Consider the following 16,935-nt stretch of genomic DNA (forward strand, 5'->3'; position numbering starts at 1 on the left):
GTGTGGCGGAGGGTACCTTGAGTACCTCTATCGGTTCTCCCTTCAATTCCAGTCTCGTATTGTTCGTGGAAAGAAGGATTGTCGGTACGCCTCTGAGTGCGGCCTAACCTCTCTGATTTTATCCTCATGGTCTCTTCGCGAGATATGCGTAGGAGGGAACAACATACTGCTTGGCTCCTCGGTGAAGGTACGTTCTCGAAACTACAACAAAAGCCCGTACCGAGCTACTGAGCGTCTCTCTTGCAGAGTCTTCCACTGGAGTTTATCTATCATCTCCGTAACGCTTTCGCGATTACTAAATGATCCTGTAACGAAGCGCGCTGCTCTCCGTTGGATCTTCTCTATCTCTTCTATCAACCCTATCTGGTAAGGATCCCACACTGCTCAGCAGTATTCAAACAGTGGGCGAACAAGCGTAATGTAACCTACTTCCTTTCTTTTCGGATTGCATTTGCTTAAGATTCTTCCAATGAATCTGTCTAGCATCTGCTTTACCGACGATTAACTTTATATGATCATTCCATTTTAAATCACTCCTAATACGTACTCCCAGATAATTTACGGAATTAACTGCTTCCAGTTGCTGACCTGCTATTTTGTAGCTAAATGATAAGGGATCTATCCTTCTATGTATTCGCAGCGCATTACACTTGTCTACATTGAGATTCAATTGCCATTCCCTGCACCTTGCGTCAATTCGCTGCAGATCCTCCTGCATTTCAGTACAATTTTCCATTGTTACAACCTCTCGATATACCACAGCATCATCTGCAAAAAGCCTCAGTGAACTTCCGATGTCATCCACAAGGTCATTTATGTATATTGTAAATAGCAGCGGTCCTACGACACTCCCCTGCGGCACACCTGAAATCACTCTTACTTCGGAAGACTTCTCTCCATTGAGAATGACATGCTGCGTTCTGTTATCTAGGAACTCTTCAATCCAATCACACAATTGATCTGATAGTCCACATGCTCTTACTTTGTTCATTAAACGACTGTGGGGAACTGTATCGAACGCCTTGCAGAAGTCAAGAAACGCGGCATCTACATGGGAACCCGTGTCTATGGCCCTCTGAGTCTCGTGGACGAATAGCGCGAGCTGGGTTTCACACGATCGTCTTTTTCGAGACCCATTCTGACTCCTACATAGTCGATTTCTAGTTTCCAGAAAAGTCATTATACTCGAACATAATACGTGTTCCAAAATTATACAACTGATCGACGCTACAGATATGTGTCTATAGTTCTGCACGTCTGTTCGACGTCCCTTCTTGAAAACGGGGATGACCTGTGCCCTTTTCCAATCTTTTGGAACGCTACGCTCTTCTAGAGACCTACGGTACACCGCTGCAAGAAGGGGGGCAAGTTCCTTCGCGTACTCTGTGTAAAATCGAACTGGTGTCCCATCAGGTCAGCCGGCCTTTCCTCTTTTGAGCGATTTTAATTGTTTCTCTATCCCTCTATTTCGATATACGTTCTTCCATTCCACGTCATAGGACGGAGATATCGCATCTTCGTGAAAAATGTGTTGCCATAACTGCTGGTGGATGCACCTCTGAATGTTAGACAGAGGAAGTACATCCAGCACGTTGGGGCGCCTAAGTGATGCTGCGACCTGACAACCCAGGTCACTTGGCCTCACGTGGGTTTCTTCCTTTGGGGGCACATGAAGCAGCTGATGTATGGAACCGTTGTGTGAACAGAAATGATAGCGTCGCAAGAACTAACATCCCAGCTAGTTCCGTTACGGACATGCCGGAAATCTTGGAACGGACACGATAATCAATGATCCTACAATTCTTCGAAAAATTGCCTCCAAAATTCAGGAGCGTCTTATACTCGAAAGTAATATAAAAATGTCCAATGTTTGATTTAAAATTCCAGCCGGTCTTAAAATTGGCCATATATTCGATGCCACGGGGAACCTATCTCTATCTGGCAACACTGGATCCAACAGGCAGCAGCCATGCACCGGTGCGAAGAATGTAAGTTGCGGGGATCACAGGCTTGCTAACACCGTCTCCCTTCTGCTCCGCCATCACAAACTCGGAGCAGTCTGTTGCCTATGATGCGTCATTGCAGTCTACGGCATCAGTGTACTTGAACGGGAAGAGATTTGTGTTCTCGGGAACAGTACAATATTTTTGTTAGTGGCCAGTTTCGTAATAGAAAAAATAAGAAGTATTCATATGATACGGGCAATAAATTTAAAGTAACAGCATATGCAGAAGAACATGGAAACAGAGCGAGCTGAGCTGCATTTCGGCCGTCTGTCAACAGGTGATGACTATGATGTTTGGTTTTTGGGGCGCTAAACTGCGATGTCATCAGTGCCCGTACAAAGTCCAAATTTTTACACTGTCCATTTTTTTTATACTATCGAATCTAGACACTATCACAAATGATGAAGATGATGATGTGATGAGGACAACACAAACACCCAGTCCCCGGACAGAGAAAATACCCAACTCGGGTGGGAAACGAACCCGGGACCCCGTGATCCAGAGGCAGCAACACCAGCCACTAGACCACGAGCTGCGGACGTCCGCCAATAGGAAAAGCCATTCGGGACTGGGGACTAGTAAAAAAGAACTGAACAAATAGAGGACTGAATGCAAAATGGCCTAAATTAGATGCTGACGATTTTCAGGGATTTTAAATGTCAGTTCGGTTTTATAAAGTAGAATTTTGTAGACTGACTTTGCAGTCTAGTAAAAAAAATGCTAAAATGATATTTACAAAAATGCTTAAAAATTAGTGTAAAATACGGTACTGCGTGCATATAGACCAACTGTCGCGCATTCGAGAGTTCCTGTGAGTACCACTGCCGTAATTTAGCATCCCAAACTATCTTCCGTGCAAATCGTCCCTAGAATCAGAAATTGCGGTCAGGGACCATATATACAGGGTGTTACAAAATGGTACGGCCTAACTTTCAGGAAACATTCCTCACACACAAAGAAAGAAAATACGTTATGTGGAGATGTGTCCGGAAACGCTTACTTTCCATGTTAGAGCTCATTTTATTACTTCTCTTCAAATCACATTAATCATGAAATGGAAACACACAGCAACAGAACGTACCAGCGTGACTTCAAACACTTTGTTACAGGAAATGTTCAAAAGGTCCTCCGTTAGCGAGGATACTTGCATCCACCCTCCGTCGCATGGAATCCCTGATGCGCTGATGTAGCCCTGGAGAATGGCGTATTGTATCACAGCCGTCCACAATACGAGCACGAAGAGTCTCTACATTTGGTACCGGGGTTGCGAAGACAAGAGCTTTCAAATGCCCCCATAAATGAAAGTCAAGAGGGTTGAGGTCAGGAGAGCGTGGAGGCCATGGAATTGGTCCGCCTCTACCAATCCATCGTTCACCGAATCTGTTGTTGAGAAGCGTACGAACACTTCGACTGAAATGTGCAGGAGCTCCATCGTGCATGAACCACATGTTGTGTCGTACTCGTAAAGGCACATGTTCTAGCAGCACAGGTAGAGTATCCCGTATGAAATCATGATAACATGCTCCATTGAGCATAGGTGGAAGAACATGGGGCCCAATCAAGACATCACCAACAATGCCTGCCCAAACGTTCACAGAAAATCTGTGTTGATGACGTGATTGCACAATTGCGTGCGGATTCTCGTCAGCCCACACATGTTGATTGTGAAAATTTACAATTTGATCACGTTGGAATGAAGCCTCATCCGTAAAGAGAACATTTGCACTGAAATGAGGATTGACACATTGTTGGATGAACCATTCGCAGAAGTGTACCCGTGGAGGCCAGTCAGCTGCTGATAGTGCCTGCACACGCTGTACATAGTACGGAATCAACTGGTTCTCCCGTAGCACTCTCCATGCAGTTACCTTGTGCAGCAGCAACTTCTCTGACGCTGACATTAGGGTTATCGTCAACTGCACGAAGAATTGCCTCGTCCATTGCAGGTGTCCTCGTCGTTCTAGGTCTTCCCCAGTCACGAGTCATAGGCTGGAATGTTCCGTGCTCCCTAAGACGCCGATCAATTGCTTCGAACGTCTTCCTGTCGGGACACCTTCGTTCCGGAAATCTGTCTCGATACAAACGTACCGCGCCACGGCTATGGCCCCGTGCTAATCCATACATCAAATGGGCATCTGCCAGCTCCGCATTTGTAAACATTGCACTGACTGCAAAACCACGTTCGTGATGAACACTAACCTCTTGATGCTACGTACTGATGTTCTTGATGCCAGTACTGTAGAGCAATGAGTCGCATGTCAACACAAGCACCGAAGTCAACATTACCTTCCTTCAATTGGGCCAACTGGCGGTGAATCGAGGAAGTACAGTACATACTGACGAAACTAAAATGAGCTCTAACATGGAAATTAAGCGTTTCCGGACACATGTCCACATAACATCTTTTCTTTATTTGTGTGTGAGGAATGTTTCCTGAGAGTTTGGCCGTACCTTTTTGTAACACCCTGTATAGTTAAATACATGTGTTTTGATGTTCTCTCTCTCTGTATTAATTTGAACTAATAGTTTCGGAGCACCCTGTATACTTTCCTCCCAGCATCACATGCCGCAAAGCCACTGTGCTAAGTTCAATCTAACGGTGGGCAATAGGCACTTGTCATAATGTGTTGACTCATCAGTACATGTAATGGTGAGGCGCTGTGTCTGTGAGATTTTGTTTCTCAACACGAGACATCCACACCACAGTATCTTGTGCTGCATTTTATCGACTCGTAGTAGGAACAGAGAGTCTTCGTCCTCAGCATAAAGATAATCTTGTGCTGCTACCAGCCACTTCGAGTTCTTGCCCGTAAGTTGCTTTGGTTGTTGTGTTGAAGCAACGAGGTGCTGCAATACTTCCGTTTTTGGTAAGAATGAGGGCCAAACCTCATCTCGACATTCTGGTTTACATTTTCAACAGTTTCCTTAACTCACTTTAGGCGCATGACATGATGGTTGTTCGAATGAAGCTATGATAACCTTTCACTCAGTCATTGTTTATTTCGAATGTAGCTTTCATCTCTAATGTCCTACATCTCGATGACACCTCATCCTTTTCGAAATTCTTAGTATTTCGTATTGATAATTATCCTGGATACAGACAAACCCTTTGGTCTTTCTGGACGTGAACATTTGTGACGCAGTCACAGATACTCTGTAACTAGCCTGAAAACTGCTCAGGCCACAGGGAAGTGTGAAACAAATTCTTAGTTTTTCTGACCATGGTGTTCATAATTGCTGTATAATTATTGAAGGTGTTTCAAAACCAGCAATTTATCTGCTAAAAACGCTTATTTATTTTACCATAATTTTCTACGTACTCCCAATATTGAAGTGGTCACTCGTGTGTTTGACCTAAAATAATTTTTACTTGAGGTAATACGTATTGCCTTACGTGAAACACCACTAGGCACCGCTACTGTTTATTTACATTAAGAATGTAAATAGACGTTAGTGGTGCAATGTTTAATCGTGTTTTACGTCAGGGAATGTGAAATGCAAGAACGAAAAATAAACATTAGTGGTGCAATACTTAACTCTATTATACTTCAGGAAGTCAAAGTGATGTCGCAAGAATACCTGAAAAATATGCACGAAGAAGACAATTCGGAATTTAAGGAATATCAGAGGAAAATTCAACCACTGAAAATGTTTTAAGTGAATAAAACGAAACGCTTATAGCAAGATTAATACACAATTTTATTATTTTCGAAGACTTATTTGAAACACCGTATATAAATACGAAACACTTCAGAACTTCAGGAAAGTGTCATATGTGTTATTTTTTACGTTTGATGTTTATAATTCGTTGACTTACGAAATTAATTCTTTAAAATCTGTTATTTCCGAATAACTGGAGAAAAGAAACTGAAATTACTAAGTATTTGGCGCTACAGACGTCGACAGACTGCAATACGACTTTACGTTACGTGAGGCAACAATTACACAGAGAACGATTACAGAAAGAAAACATTAGTAAGACTCTGGATGACGTCGAGTAATAGCAAACATGACGCGGGAAATAGTAATAGAGTAATAGGATTGTGAATTGTATAACAGTTTTTCTCAAAGATATTTGGCGTAGCAGATAGTTATAAATGAACATGTTGACGGGAGATCTGGAGGGATATTTCAAACAAGTAGAAATTCTGGTGACTGACGAAAACTTGATACACCAAATTAAGTATGTTGATACATAAGGGAAAAACGGACGTATTCGTGTTTACGCTGGTCCCAATACCTTCAGAAACGTTTAGCACAGTAGCATTTTAGAAGATGGATTCGGAAAATATTTTACTTCAGTTGCGATTTCACTAGTTTTTTATAAGTTTTGGTAGCTGTGTTAGTTAGCATTATTTTATTTAATACGTGTGAGCTCAGATGTGTTAACTTCGAAAATTGTTGATGTTCTTGCTGTTGGCGAATAATGCTCCTAGTGGTCCACTGTGAGTATTATGGATCGTGTTTTCCATATACGGCTGCTGTACCACACCAGAATCTGACCGCTAATTGAAAATTCTGACTGCCCATCAACACGCAATTGTAGGAGGTATCATTAAATTTCCAGCCAATATGAGAGAGCTGCCGCGGAATGCAGTGCATTAGACTAATTGATCGTGGTCATCAGCCGGAATTACGACTACTTGCCTGGCATTGTTTCATCTCCACGCCAGCGTGGGCTCTGGGTACGATCGGACACATTGCGAGTCTTGGACACAGGAGCTTGGATTGAAATAATATCGTTTTAAAACTTTCTTTTATATTTCTAGAGCCAATTAAGATCTGTAAATAGTGACAGCGATGCATCGGTGAACAGGGTCTGAAGAGAAGATGAGACACGGCTGACAGAGCACGGATGGTTCTTAGCGAAATTACAATGCACATTTTCCATTTCTCCTGAAAGGATGTCAGAAGGGCTAGGTCCTAGCTGTAGTTCTCACATGAAGACCACATCTGTGAACGTTACGTGTTATTTGTCTTGATGTTTGGATCAGTATCTGCTAGACTGAAAATGTGTTCTGGGCACTACGAACGAAATTTTGTAGTTGCTAAATTGCGAAAATTACATTTTGGATCAATTTTCTAATTAAAATCTTATAATGTTTATTGTTTAAGTGTATATAGCAGTTTTATGATTAAATTAATTGATAACATTAAAAAAATGAAATGAACTAAAATAAATAAGGTACTGAACTCGTTTCACTAACATCGGTACAGAAAGTGATATATATTTCTTTTGAAAAGAACAAAAAGTTGAGATTCATGTCAGTTTTAATAATGAGCTAAAGTAACTGTTTCGCAGCTTCCAATATAAAATACATTGGAGATTAAGTCCCGAGCACTAAAGTTCTTAACATTTGAGTTATTATAATGTATCTCGCCTGACCCACCAATATAAGCAGCATAGAATAAAAATTCCCTGAGAGTATTAATTTACCTGTATAAAAATCCTTACTTGGACTCTAGAATTCGCATATGACTGCTGTTAATAATGTCTCTTTACACCGTCAATACCATCTAGGTGGTGTTGGTACCGTGCGCTGATAACCACCAAAGAGTGCTAAACGACAAAACATGGAATAAATAATAGTCTCAGCTTCACGCAGCAGTTTAAAAAAACTGCACACCCTCTAATTTATCAAAAATAATTAACCTCACTGGCATACATTTTCCCTCAGTATAATAAACGACTTGGCACTGAACTAAAAATCTCTATATATTTGGAAATAATAATACAGGCACTGCGCGCCATGATAATAAGTTTCTAATGGTTTTCGAAAAATAGCAGAAGATAACTGCAATTACTGTTGCGGAAATAAGTGTCGGTCAGTCCAGAATGGAAACAGTGCAACGACAGACATGTACAATTTTTAAGATTTTCTTGTTCAAGTGCGACAACAGCGAGTTGTGGATTGCATGTCTGTTGTACCATTATTCCGCGTCTCCACCATCTGGGTATGAGTACTGCATTCCCCGGAACTCGAAGCTGGGTGACAATTCGGACAGTCTTTGCCGACTGCATGAAACAATTTTTTTTTTTCAGAAGTCCTTAATAAAAGAATTAGAATTTTCACCACTTTCACTTTTCTCCCAACACTCTGAAACAACTTCAAATTAATATTTTCCTACCTTGTATTTGAAGTTAATATTTTAGCCGAGGATGCAAGAACGAATAGTTTGACTTTAGCGAAGTAAAGAGCACCAGATGGGCACTTATGACGTTGCGTTTGATAGCTGAAGCAAGATTCGTGAAAAATAAAGACACTCTGATAGGATTTCCTGATCTAGAAAAAGCGTTCGACAATGTAAAAGCGTGCAGGATTTTCGAAGTTCTGAGAAATATAGCAGTAAGACAACTGCGAAATATGAGTAATATGCAATATGTACAAGAACCAAAAGAGGAAAATAAGACTGAAAGACCAACAGGATTGATGTGCTCGGATTAAAAAGGCTGTAAGACAGGATTGAAGTCTTTCGTCCCTACTGTTCGTCGAAGAAGCAATGGACGAAATAAAAAAAAGGTTAAAGAGTGGGTTTAAAATTCAAGGCGAAATTATATCAGTGACAAGATTCGTTGATGACATTGCTATCTTCAGTGAATGTGAAGAAGAATTCCAAGAAATGTTGAATGGAACGACCAGTCTGATGACTACAGAAAAAAGACAAATGTGATGAGAAGTAGCAGAAATGGGAATAGCGAGAAATTTGACATCAGGACTGGTCATCACGAAGTAGACGAAGGAATTCCGCTCCCTCAGAAGGAAAATAACGCACGACGGACGAAGCAAGGAAGGCATAAAAAGCACACTAGTACAGCCAGAGACGGCATTCCTGGCCAAGAGAAGTCTAATAGTGTCAGACATAGGCCTTAATTTGAGGAAGAAATTTCTGAGAATGTACGTTTGGAGCACATAATTGTATTATAGTGAATCACGGACCGTGGTAAATTTGTAATAGAGACGAATCGAAGCGTCTGAGAGGTGGTTCTATAGAAGGATGTTACAAATTAGTTTCACTGTAAGAGAAGGAACGAGGAGGTTCTCCGCAAAATCTCCGAAGAAAGGAGCATAAGGAAAATACTGACAGGAAGAAGGCTCAGGATGATAGAACATGTGTTAAGACATCAGGGAATATGTACAGGATAATAACTGAAGACAGAAATAGAATACATCGAACAAATAATTGAAGACATAGGGTGCAACTGCTACACTGTGATGAAGGGTTTATCACAGGGGACGAATTCGTGGCGACAGGAAGTTTCAAAGTCAGGGATGGCATTACATATGTTTACTGCAGCATGAAGGGTTTATCACAGGGGACGAATTCGTGGCGGGCCGCATCAAACGAGTCACAAGACTAATGCAAAAGAACGATGTATCATTCTGCAGCGGAGTACGCGCTTTTTCAAACTCCGTGGAAGATAAAAACTCTGCTTCGGACGAGAACTCGAACCGCTAATGTTGCCTGTCGAGTTGCAATCCAGGTGTGTTGCATAACACGCCCTTCACAGCCTTTACTTTATCCGTACTTTCCAACTTCGCAAAAGTTTTACCTGATACCTTGTGGGACTAGCACTTTTGGGAGGATGTCGCAAACCGACAAACAGTTTTGATCTCTTAGGAAAGAGTGAAAGACTCACTCTGTAACCAACCTCTAGGCCAGGGGCGGGCAGAAATCCTGCACATGTGCGGTGCAGTTAACAGGTGTTCCGCGTGCACACAGGGGCAAGCTTTTCCGCTTATTTCCCCTCCCCACCATACCTTCTGTCCGCTCCTTCCTCTGTAATGCGTTTTGTTTCCTAGCTTGCTTTATTGAGTGAATCAATAAGGATAGTAGGAGTGCTTGAAAGAAATCATGGTTTCAAAGAGTACCTATTACCTACGATACGTTTTATTTAGTTATCACAGGCGGAGTTTACAAAACGTTTAATATCTGGAACAAAATTTCTACATACAGACAAACACAACAGTTACGTAAATTTTCATCACTGATGTTTGCTCTTAACTGAGACTTACTAATTCAGCAAATAGTTTTCCAGCTCTCGCTATATTAAGCGCAGTCTTATAACTTGCACATACCGCTGGGCTATTATTGTTGTCGTCCTGAAAACGTGAAAACAGTGCTCCATAAAATGTTAAATCAGTTAGATGAGAGACATGACGAGAGAAAGTCGCAGATCTCTCGTGACAACAGCAACTACGACAAATTCAAATGGCTCTGAGCACTATGGGACTTAACTGCTGTGGTCATCAGTCCCCTAGTACTTAGAACTACTTAAACCTAACTAACCTAAGGACATCACACACATCCATTCCCGAGGCAGGATTCGAACCTGCGACCATAGCGGTCGCGCGGTTCCAGACTGTAGTGCCTAGAACCGCTCGGCCACTGCGGCCGGCCAACTACGACAGATTCATCTGGTATCGTCAGATCGCTCTTCTTAAGCTCAGTCAATTCCCCATCCGCTCAGAATCCGACAATAAATTGTACTCGTCCTTGTGAAATTTATTATAATGGCCTTCAATACTAAACTTCCGTTGACCAGCGAGAATACTGCCACTTATTAAACATTTCGAATTTTCACGTTTTTGCACAAAGAAAAAATGATTCTCCCATTACTTTTTAAAAGATAGCAAATCTCCACTTCTCCGTTTCTTGAAATACAACGTTCACTACATAGTGCTCGCTTCGCATCAACGGCAGCAGCTTAGCCTGGCACTACACTGCCGCAACCTGCCGGCTGTCGCCACAGCCCCGGTCGACGCCTGCACGCGAGCAGCACACGTGCAGCGCTGTGCGCTCATGAGCCGCGTGCAACGTTTGCCCGCCCCCTGCTCTAGGCTGTGGCTATATCATTTCCCCGCGATACCCTTTCTTCCCGTTCAGCAAGGTAAGCGGGCGGGAGAAGTTCTCAGAGAATGGAAAGTAAGAAATAGGTATCGGCAGGTGGAAAGCTGTGAGGGCGAGTCGCGTGTCATTTGTGGATATCTTTCTCGGTAAGAACATTGTCTACGAAAGGCACTTTTTCTGGTTCAAGTCTCAGACCGACTGAGACTTTCAATCCGACAGGAAGTTTCAGAGTCAGGGATGGCATTACATATGTTTACTGCAGCATCAGTGGACACAGGCTATTCCTTCACTGTACGTGCACTTGCGTATGTTGTATAGTAACTCGTCGAAGTACAACTGAACAAGTCCTGAGAGGAGCTCATGTTGATAACCTACCTACACTCAAATTGTGGAACGGAAAGGCTGCAGTTTACTAATAAAATAAGTGTTGAGACCAGGAACTTAACAATATTTTGCCTTCGTACATACCAGTATGGACATACCATTTTCTCGTTGTGTTGTTTAACTTCCCAGTGCTGATCCTAACCTGGTAAAATACCAGCCAACTTTTATTGTGTCCACAAACTAGCTGTTTAGCTGTATTCATCAACTGACACAATCTCCTTCTGCCTTCCTGCAGCCTTGCATTTTGCGTTCTTTAAATATACTCAGAAAGCTCTATCGGCATCTTAGTCGTTACTGAGATACATTTCACTCATGCTGCGCGTTGGCGCGGTCCTGTTCACCTTAATCCTCTCTTTACCCGGAACCACTTTTCTGCTTGCAGGGGGTGATGTTATTCCAACTGGTTAATAAAGCTTAGCCTCTGGAGAAAACTTGTGGAAGCCTGTAAACAGCCTACAAGTTTTGTCGATGACTCTGCATCTCAGTGACTGGAAGTACTTAACTTACACCAGCTTTGGGAAGGACAAGTACCGATAGGTGTTAGTATTATTGAACCATTAGTTTAAGAAGTCGTGGTCGTAAAATACTGTCTCGAATAATTTCGAATTCTGAACTTATCAGGGATAAAATAAGAGCGAAAGGTAACTACAACCGGTACGGAAATCAAACTTCACTTCCAAGAGTGAAACAGGAAGTAGTAATGGAAAAGGTAGGGAGACAAGATAGTAACCTGTTGCTCGATATTATTCAGTATGTACAAACAGCAAGCGGCGAAAGAAACTAAGGATAAATTTAGAAACGAGATTTAAATTCAGGGAGAAGAAGTTAAAACTTTATGGTTTGCTTGTGGCAACCTAATTCCATCACAGTTGACAGAAAACTTGTAATATCACTTGAACAGAATGAATAGTGTATGGAAAAGATGAACACAGATAAAATAAAGATAATACTGTAGTCGAGTTAAATGAGGCGATGCTGAGGAATTACATTAGAAAATTAGACTCTGAAAGCAGTAGATGAATTTTGCTATTTCGGCAACAAAATATGAGGGGCGTTCAGTACGTAATGCAACACATTTATTTTTCTCGACCAATTTCTGTTGGAAACGTGCGGAATGTGTTGTGGGATATTGCACAGTTTTCCCGCTTCAGCCCCCATAGTTTTATGAAGTCCCGATAGGTGGCAACGCTATACGTAGCTCTCAAAATGGCGTCTGTAACGGAGGTACGTTCCAAGCAGAAAGTTGCCATTGAATTTCTTCTGCCGGGAAACCAGCGGATCACAGTTGTTAATAGGCGTTTGCAGAATGTCTATGAAGGTCAGGCAGTGAACAAAAGCAGGGTGAGTCGTTGGGCGAGGCGTCTTTCTTCATCGCAAGAAGATGGTGCAAACCTGTCTGATCTCCCGCGTTCCGGCCGGCTGTACACAGCTGTGACTCCTGTGATGTTGGAACGTGTGGATACGCTCATTCTAGGTGGTCGACTGATCACAGGCAAACAACTCGCTTCTCAATTGCACTCTCTGTTGGTAGTGTTAACACATTCGTTCACTAGCTGGGGCACTCGCTGCGTTTCTCGCCGCCTAACAGAAGATCATAAAGGGCTTCCGTCCGTTTAGTCCGATGAAGGATGCACTGTGATGCAACCGGTATATGGATGTTATGGGGGCGTTATTGATGCAGGAAGACATTGGATCCGACGTCGACCAGTAGAGCGGTATCATTCCGGCATACAGGCCCTCCCAGTAAGGTGGTGAAAGGTCACTGCATTGAACAGATATTGTGTTGAAAACTAGGGTTTCGTAGCCAGAAGAGTGGAGAATCATATGGTGTCTGGAATTCTGAATAAACCATCCTATTTTCAGGAAAAAAAGTGTTACATTACTTGCTGAACGCCCTTCGTAACTGATGACGGCAGAGATAAAAAGCATATAAAATGTAGATGGACAATGCCGAGGGCAACTTTCCAGAAAAAGAGAAATATATCAAGATCTAACGTAAATGTGTTAGGTCATCTTTTCTGAAAGCATTTGTATGGATGGATGGTTGGTTGGTTGGTTTGGGGAAGGAGACTAGACAGCGAGGTCATCGGTCTCATCGGATTAGGGAAGGGCGGGGAAGGAAGTCGGCCGTGCCCTTTGAAAGGAACCATCCCGGGATTTGTGTGGAGTGTTGCCTTATACGGAAGTGAATAGGAGATTTTTTAACCGTGATCCTGCAGAAAATTATCGTAGATTAGAAGGATGGAATGCAAAACTAATGAAGTAGTTCTAAACCTGATACGGGAAAAAATAAATTTTTGGCACAACTTGACTAAGAAAACGGATAGGTTGGTAAGCCACATTTTTGAGCGTCACGAAATAGTTGCAGTTTTTGGTGTTTCTGGGCAACAGTCATACAATTATTTTTAAATGAACACACCCAGTTTGACTGTATGGACAAATATGATCATATGGCGGTGTGTTCATTAAAAAGATGAAATAGTTAATTTGGTAATGGAGTGAAGTGAAGATCACGGCTTGAATTCAGTAAGTAGGTACAGGTGAATTTATTATGCAGTAGCTCAGCAATATGAAAATAAAACCTTGCACCAGAGGGACTAGCTTGAGAAGTTGCATCAAACCATCCGTTGGACAATACTACAACAACAGCGACGGAAACACACAGTAGCACTTTAAAGCACTAATTTTTGAAGGATATGAATCTCATTGCAGCCCTGCCTGATTGTGGATAATTCCATTTCTATAGAGGTTTTCGTTTTGTTTTTAGTACGATGGATCTTACATTAAGACAGTGCGCCCAGAAATTGTTCCTGAAAATTCTAAACGTATCTGGCGACGACTTTCCTTGCTCTGTAGGTGAAATGCGCAAACTTGGGTGTTTGAGTGATTAATATTTACTAATTCCACATGTAGTAGCGTAATAAACTTCTGTGGATTCAGACAGATACGAAACTTGGACTTCGTGCGGCGAGGGTTATATCATGTGCATACAGGAACGTTCTTGAAATTGCTGTCAACGGTTATGCGTTGGCGTAGACATTCAAGGGAAATGGAACTTCAACACTTGCGAAAGTTATGGCACTTTGCTATATTCTCTAAACACCACACTGGAAGTCAGTGAAGAATTGGTAGTCTTGATAAAGAATGCTGATCAGTTTTGGATCATGTTAACCATCTTCACACAGTGTAATCCATTATTAATAGCTTCGATCATCAGCAATGGAACTCAGTTTTGCAGACAGGGAATATGCGGCACCAGTATGGGAGGCGTCTATCCTCTCCAAACAGGTAGACGCCGCTCTGAATGAGACTGTCAGGATTGTCACTGGATGCATGAGGCCTTCACCTCTCCGCAGTATTTACCCACCTGCGGCAAAATATCAGTAGCCAGTGAAACAGAGAGGAAAAATCAGCAGATCAACTCAAGGCACCTTATGTGTAGCCACCAAACGGTTCCGTCTCGCCTTAAATCAAGGAAGACCTTTCTCCAGCGGACAGTACAGTTAGATAGCTGACCTGAGTCCCGCCGCTTATCTTTATGGATGGACAAAATGCAGATTTGCACCTCAAAGAGGAAATTACAGCGTTCTCGCTTCCCACGCCCTGGTTCCCGGGTTCGATTCCCGGCGGGGTCAGGGATTTTCTCTGCCTCGTGATGACTGGGTGTTGTGTGCTGTCCTTAGGTTAGTTAGGTTTAAGTAGTTCTAAGTTCTAGGGGACTGATGACCATAGATGTTAAGTCCCATAGTGCTCAGAGCCATTTGAACCATTTGAGGAAATTACACAAGGGCATCAAGTACAGTATAGTACACGGAGAGCACTGAACAGGTTCGAACAGGAGTCGCAAAATGCAAAGTAAACATGGTTAAGCCATCCGCTGCTGCTACGGTCCCAGGTTCGAATCCTGCCTCGGGCATGGATGTGTGTGATGTCCTTAGGCTAGTTAGGTTTAAGTAGTTCTAAGTCTAGGGGACTGATGAGCTCAGATGTTAATTCCCATAGTGCTCAGAGCCATTTGAAACATGTTTTTTAAGGGGGCTACTCCGAAGATGGCCAGTTTGAATGGGGAGAAACAGACAATTGAAAATTTGCTCATGTGCCCACGGACGGAGTTCTTTTGCACAGCGGAAGATCTATTTTTGTGCAATGACAAAGCCGTTAAGGCTGCAGAGTTTTAGAGGAAGAGAGTTTAGATGTTCCTGCCCAGACACGGAAAGTGAGTAAGTATGTAGTGCACGAAGCGAACGTGACATTTCACAGTAAGCTGACACTCCCACGTGATTCCCGTCACATCACGTGCGGTGTTCTACATGAGCGACGTACAGTCTATTTCCCGTTATTGAACGGGAGACACAGCCGCCTTAAATCACACTTAATAAAACTATTGCTTCAGTCATACATATTTTTAGCTGTAGAAATTTCTTTATTGATGTAGCGTAATTGCCCAGTTCAAATGAATGTCCGGAAATACAACTTTTTCTTGCCTCAGTAATTACAACTTCATTCTCCGTGTGCCATCCAGTGCCTTTCAGGGATACTGCTTCATTTTGAAGAGCTGCAGGGGTGACATTTTGTTGTCTGCTAACTTCACTATTTACATTTTCGCCTATTGCGTATTCTCTCCTGCAGCGATGAAAAACCCCTGCACACACGTTAAAACCGTTATCTCTTTCCATTGCAGCTGATGTGCCACATTTAATTACATTACCACTATTTTATTACCAGAAAGGTTCACAAACACGCTGTGCAGGAAATTGTTCCCGTGCGCGCCGCCCATTTATATGTAGCCTGGCTGTTGATCTGTCCGCTACGTGTACACCTGTTAATAAAAGACAGATGAGCTTTCGCAGCACACCTGGAAATCAAATTTTTCTGTTTAAACACGCCATGGAGATTTATTTGGTGATAAAACATGACGTCAGATTGCAGATTATATTGTAACGTATTGCGTATCACCTGCTATAATAACAGCTTGCTGCGAAAACTCGGCGTGCTGATATATTTGCCAATAAAAGCGTGACACTAGGCAGGGCGCACTTCAGTTTGTTAGCTGTTACGGAAGGCAGTGACCCTAAAAGAGCCGGTCTCAACGCTCTGTAAATAATAACATGCAGTGAAATACATAGAACCGTATCAAGTATAGGAACTGAAATATGTCTCTTGCGTAGTTCTGTGGTTATTCAGCGAACACAAAAAGTGTAGCTACTTGTTACACAGAGAGACATACGTCAACCGGACGATTCCGAAACATCAATAGCCATACAGAGAAGCTTACAGTACGAGTATACGCAAATTCGTTCATAACATAAAGTATCTGCAGTGAACTTGTCAGTGCTGGAAAGTGTATACTTCACTGCGGGTACACGCAAATTCGCTCATAACATAAAGTATTTGCAGTGAACTGGTCAGTGCTGGAAAATTTATACTTCACTGTGAGTACGAGGACTATTCGGAAAGTAAGGTCCGATCGGGTGCGAAATGGAAATCTGATGAAGCTGTGCACTTATGTGCTAGGTAGTGTCTGTAATATGCCCGTTGATCGCTTCACGTAGCTTTTTCAGTTCCGAGCGCTCTGCGAGCACGTAAAGATGCCTCGAAAATAATGTCTTCCACCAAGTATTAGAGCCTGGGCAGAGATTTCGCCTGAAGCCACCATGACTCTCATGCATTTCCTCCTCCTTGATAATTTTCGGCA

Source organism: Schistocerca americana, chromosome 3 (genome assembly GCF_021461395.2).
Source record: "Schistocerca americana isolate TAMUIC-IGC-003095 chromosome 3, iqSchAmer2.1, whole genome shotgun sequence".
Taxonomy (NCBI): domain Eukaryota; kingdom Metazoa; phylum Arthropoda; class Insecta; order Orthoptera; family Acrididae; genus Schistocerca; species Schistocerca americana.